This window comes from Rhinopithecus bieti, unplaced genomic scaffold (assembly GCF_001698545.2).
Source record: "Rhinopithecus bieti isolate Rb0 unplaced genomic scaffold, ASM169854v2 scaffold_33210, whole genome shotgun sequence".
NCBI lineage: Eukaryota > Metazoa > Chordata > Mammalia > Primates > Cercopithecidae > Rhinopithecus > Rhinopithecus bieti.
In genome coordinates, this window is record NW_016814226.1 from 520,269 (window position 1) to 526,057 (window position 5,789).

The following is a 5,789-nucleotide window of genomic DNA, read 5'->3' on the forward strand; positions in this document are numbered from 1 at the left end:
GAGCGGCGGAGGACGCTCAGGGCCCTGCCCTCAGGAGAGGGTAATCCCACTCGGAGGATCGACTTGCTTGGGCCGCCTATGTTTTATAGTATGGGAAAAGTTGGGGGACTAGAAGAAACCACAAGCGACACGCCGGCGGACACACGGCAGACGTTTTATGGTGCCTGGTGCCGACCTGGTCGCGGCCCATCACCTGCGTCACTGCGGGGTATGGAGTAAGCAGCGAGGGAGGCTCGCTCGCGCTCCGGGGGGGGATCTCGGCAGAAGCGCGTCCCGCGGGTTCTTTAAGGCTGCGCTTTGAGTGATGCTCCCCGGTCTCTCTCTTGGGATGCCAGTGACCGTCAGGGGCCCGGTGCTTGCCGAGCGTGCGGCCGGGGGGCGGGAGCGGCTGGCGGAAGCGGGGAACGGTGACCGGGCGCAGGGTTATGACTGAGAGGGGCGGGATCCCCTGGCAGGCTGAGGGGCGGGGCGGATGCGGGCACAGCGGTCTGGCTAACTCCTGCCAGGCAGTGCCCTTCCCGGAGCGTGCCCTCGCCGCTGGTGAGTGAGGACGGGGCGCGGAGGGGGCAGCGGGAAGTGGGGGCCCGCACGGCTGCGACTCTGACAGCGCCGCGGGACAGAGGGAAACTGAGGCCGGAGTCGAGGACTGGACACCCGAGGGGGTGGCCCGGGGCAGCCCTTGGGGCTCGGCTATCGGGTCAGGGGCGGAGGCGGCGGGCAGCCGGGTCTGGGCCTCCGCGGCCGGGGTTCCTGCGCGGGCCGCCTCCGACTGGGGGTTCGGGAGGGGAAACTTCGGCAACTTCGCCCCGCCCCGCCCCTGCTTCTCCTGCAGGAAGCGCGGTCCCAGGAGAGGCCGACGCTCCCTCTCCCGCCCATTCCGCGGATGGGCAATCCCAGGCGGCGCTCCCTTCAGGGTCTCAGAATGTCTGGGAGACCTCCGGCAGGATCTTGATCCCCCGAGACACCCCGTTTCATAGTGGAGGAGAACAGCCCAGATCGGAAAAGTTTTTTTTTGCCCAAAGCCGGTTAGAGGCCCCCTGGCCCTCGATTCCCAGTGCGGGGCTCAGGTGCACTGCAGCCTAGGCGGGACTTACTCTGAGCCGAGCAGCCTCTGGGACCTGTCTGCTTCCCCTGCCCCTTGCAAACACGACGGAGCCCAGGTAGGAGAAGCGGGGGCTCCCTGCTGTGAACACACTGCTGGCCAGAGCAGCTTCCAGAGGCCATGGCCTGGCGTGGGCCTGGAGCCCCTCTGGCCAGCCTGCCAGGGGCCGGCGCTACAGGATACCAGCAGTGTGCCCTGGGCTGGATGGCAGGAGAGACAGGACTTGAGGCTGTCCCAGAATGGACTCAGTCAGGGCGAGGATATTAAGGGAGGTGGTGTACAGGAAGCAGTTGCCCGGCTCGCCTGGCACACAGCAAGCCCTGCCCATGAAGGCCTGCTGCCAGAACGTGGGCGAGGCCCGGCGTCTCTGTGGAGTCGGTGGCGCCCGAGACAGGGCAGCGTCAGGCAGGTTTCCACTGGCGGTGAAAGGGGCTGTGTAGCAAGGGCAGGAGAGCCAGCCTCAGCCCAGCAGGGGAAGGGGGCCCCTGAGTCTCCACCTGGCTGCTGGCAGCCCCACAGGGAGGCTCCGCGGGAATCCTGGGCTCCCAGGGGAGTGCTGGAAACTGGGGGAAACTGAGGCTTACCAAAGAAGCCTTTGTCCAGAGTCATGCAGCTGGTGTGGTGGAGCCAGGGCCTGGACTCGTGCAGTCTGATCCCAGCCTGCCTCCTCCACTGTGCCCCGAGGGCCACTTGTTTCCTGGGAGTGTGTCTGTGTGTGTGTGCACACACACGTGCTGTGTCCTGTTGTCTGTACAGACTTGTGCCTGGCGTGAGGCGCCATGTCTCGCTGGATCTACCAGAAAGTATTCACAGCGGGTTCTCCAGGTGGCGTGAAGGGCTTGGACTCACAGGGAGGGAGCCTACTTTTCACTTTAGCTTTTTCAGTATTTCAGTTTTGAATCTCTGTTTTGTTTTGTTTTTTCTTTCTTTCTCTTTTTTTCCTTTTTTTTTTTTTTTTTTTTTTGTTTGTTTGAGACAGGGTCTTACCCTGGTACGCAGGCTGGAGTGCAGTGATGCAATCATAGCTCACTGTAGTCTCCGGCAGAACTCCCGGGCTCAAGCGATCCTCCCACCTCAGCCTCCCAAAGTGCTGGGATTACAGGCGTGAGCCACCATTTCTGGCTTATTTGTGTTTTCTTTACTTTTGATTGCACAAACAATGCCTGGATATGCTCTCTTTGTTTAAAACAGTAGTCTTTTTTATTTTATTTTTAACCACTGGACCACTAGGGAAGTCATTCTTAATTTCTTCTTTATTTTTATTTATATATATTTTTTGAGTCGGTGTCTCTTGCTCCATTGCCCAGGCTGGAGTGCAGTGGCTCGAGCTGGGCTCACTGCAACCTCTGCCTCCTGAGTTGAAGTGATTCTCCTGCCTCAGCCTGGCTAATATTTGTATTTTTAGTAGAGACGGGGTTTCACCATGTCGGCCAGGCTGTTTATTTTTCACTAAAAAAAAGTTTAACCCCCGAACCTTGAAGGAAAGGGAAGGAGTCTTTCTTAACAGAACCAATTCCCCTTGGACACCCCACCCTCACCCTACCCTTTGCCAGGCCACTCGATGGCCAGGTTGGCTGTAGATTTTTCCAGACCTGTGGGCTGTTCCACTGGTTACTTTCGTAATGAAAACGCACACAAAGTCAGGACGATTAGCCATGAGTCATTTTAAAAGCCTGAAAACAAGTGTCTGGGACAATGGTGGCTTCATTGGAGAGACAAGGCTCAGGGGAGCTGGGTGCAGCGGGGGGTGGTGGTGGGGATCAGAGAAGGGACACATTCCTTATTCTGTTCCTGGATCTCCTTCTTTTTTTAGTTAGTTAAGTTTTGCTTTTTGTTTGTTCGTTTTTTTTCTTTTTTTTTTTTTTTTTTGAGACGGAGTCTCACTCTGTTGCCCAGGTTGGAGTGCAGTGGCGTTATCTCAGTTCACTGCAACCTCCACCTCTTGGGTTCAAGTGATTCTCCTGCCTTAGCCTTCTGAATAGCTGGGACTACAGGCACCTGCCACCACGCCTGGCTAATTTTTGTATTTTTAGTAGAGACAGGGTTTCACCATGTTAGCCAGGCTGGTCTCGAACTCCTGACCTGAGGTGATCTGCCTGCTTCAGCCTCCCAAAGTACTGGGATTACAGGTGTGAGCCACCGTGCCTGGCCTTCTGGGTCACCTATAGGGAGGTCTCCGAGAACAGAAAGACACCCTGAAATCCGCTGGCTCAACCACCACCTCACAGATGGGGACACAGAGGCCCAGGAGATGAGATACCTTGGGGCAGCTCTGGGTCTGGGGTCTCTGGACCAGGAGCGAAGTCTCACAAGACCTGGAGACCCTGAATCCCATCCTTGGTGGGGGAGGGCTCAGATCCTACAGGGCCTGATGCTCTGTGGGGGCTGGGATGTTGCTGTGACAGGTGGAGAGAGCAATGCTTCTGGCCTTGAGAGAACCTTCTGGCGCAGTTCACAGGTGGGGTGGAGTGGCCTGGGGCCTGTGGGTCCAATCCTGGCACTGCAGGCTTTATGAGCCCTGTTACAGATGAGGAAGGAGGCTGAGACGGGTGGTGACACAGATGCTGGCAAGTGGCCATGCAGCCCAGAGCAGGCCGGCAGACACTCGGCTCAGAGGGAGGGGTGGGATGAGTTTTGGAGTCACTCAGACCTAATAAGTTCTGTGATTTCTCATGTCTCAGTTTCCTCATCTGGAAAATGGGACAAGGCATGAGTCCACTATGGAGGCCAAGTGGGCCGTGTGGCTCAGGGAGAAGCAGCTAGTCCCCTGTGGCCACTGTGGGGACTAAACAAGGCGGTGACCTTCGGGATGAGCACGGACTCCACCATGCAGGCCCCTGCCTACCAGAGGCCCGTGCACAGCCAGAGCTGAGCAAGGCCTGGAGCCTTCTCCTGCCTCCACGTCCTGCGCCCTCTACCCTGCCCCGATCTTGCCCCTGTTTTGGGGGCACTGCTCCGTGCAGGGCATTTTCACCTGTGGCGTGTCCAGGGGCTCTCGTGGCTGATAGGGTCTCATCTCAGGTCCAAGCCTTGAGGCCCTGTCTTCCCCTGGAGGAAATGGGGCTAGTGGCCCCACACCGATACCCACAACCCCTCTCTTCTCTAGAGTTTTCAGGGAAACGTTGTTGTTCCACCCCTTCCTCCCTTGAGCGACCCCAGGCCCCTGAGAAGCAGACACGGCGGGTTTACCCACCTGATGTGGCGGGAAGCCGGGCCCAGAGACGAGCCTTGGGTGGAGGCAGAGCCGAGGTCCGGATCCCTATTCACCTGAAGGAGACAAAGGGGCATAGGTGGCTTCACCCCTCTGCCTGAACCCCAAGTCCCATCCCTGCCATGTGTGCCCCCTGGCCCACCCCAGCCTTCCCTGGGCCCGTCCCAGAGCAGATTTCTGGACCCTGCCTAGCCCGGCCCAGCATGACTCATCATGATAGGTACCGCCCCTGCCCACCTGTTCCCTGGTTGGGCGATTCAGGAGCCAGGCAGTTCCCCAGAGGCCTAGGAAACTCCCCGCCCGCCACCAGGCTTTCTCCATGTGGGGCATCTGACCACCCTGTTTTCTGGTGGGGCAGACCCTCTGAGCCCCTTGGCCTTGTGGGTCATAACCACAGCCAGGCCTGAGAAGGGGGCAGCCTGGGGTGGGAGTGTGAGCACGGGACTCAGAACCGGCTCCAGACCCTGCTCTCTTGCTGTGGCCTTGGGAAAGCCACCATGCCTCTGTGACTTTAATTCGTTCTGTACAATAGGGGACCTGGATGGTGGTCTCTAAGGTCGTGTCAGCAGGAACACTGGGTGAGTTCCATTTGTGATTTACTGGGCTCCGAGTGTGCACCTGGCCCTGGCTGGGTGCTGGGGCCAGGTGACAGAATCGTGGGGAGAAGTTCTGCCACATGCTACAAGGTGAGGACCTCTAGAACATGACGCTCAGTGAAGGAAGCCAGACACCAGGGCCACACACTGCATTGAGACCAAATGTCCAGGATGGGCAAGTCCCCAGAGAGAAGTCAGATTGCTGGCTGCCAGGGGTCGGGGGAGGGAGGGGAGCCACTGCTGATGGATACAGGGTTTCTTTTCGGGGTTGAAAATGCTTTGGAACTTGATACAGAGGGTGGTTGCACAACAATGGCAATATACAAATGCTGCTGAATGGTGCACTGGGGGTTTCCATTTGTTGCATGAACATCACTGACAGTGCATCAGCTTCCGTGTGGTATCAAGGGGTTCTGGATGTGCATGTGTCTTATGCTGGTGGTATTAACCTTGCTCGCCTGGACAGGGACACCTGTGAGACTGAGAGTGGGCCATCAGTGTGGGGCAGGTGGGCCTCACCTGGGGGTGTCCTGGGAAAACGCACGTACAGGCACCCTGGTCCGGCTTGTTTCCAGCGGAGGCTGAACGAGGCTCCTTATGGTTCCCCCACAACGTCACTCAGCTGTGGACTCACGCAGGCTCCAGCAGAGCGGCGGTTATGTCTCAGTTGCCCAGATGAGCAGCAGGCTGAGCTGGCCTGGGCTTACCTGAGAGGATGTAGTGGGAGGCTGAGCTGGGAGGTGGTCCCAGGGCTGTGGTCCAGAGCTCCATATCCACTTGGCGGTGGTGCAGGGCCAGTGCTCAGCAGTACCTCCCGCCCCGGGGAAGGTGGCCTTTCATATGTGTAGTGACATCAGACCCCCACTACCACCCCATTAGC

General features: G+C 58.4%; 1 protein-coding gene across 3 annotated transcripts in view; it reads left to right on the plus strand.

Moving 5' to 3' along the window:
- Positions 1-454: 454 nt before the first annotated feature.
- The window catches only part of TSPO (translocator protein), a 12,307-nt gene continuing 6,972 nt past the window's right edge, over positions 455-5,789 (plus strand). The window contains exons 1-2 of one of the 3 annotated variants that reach the window (XM_017850020.1): positions 488-540; positions 4,846-4,891. The gene's annotated coding sequence lies outside the window, so the exon portion shown is untranslated. Of the gene's footprint in view, positions 541-866; positions 1,161-4,845; positions 4,892-5,789 lie in introns of those variants that run through there. The other 2 variants (XM_017850019.1, XM_017850021.1) reach the window with 2 other exon arrangements.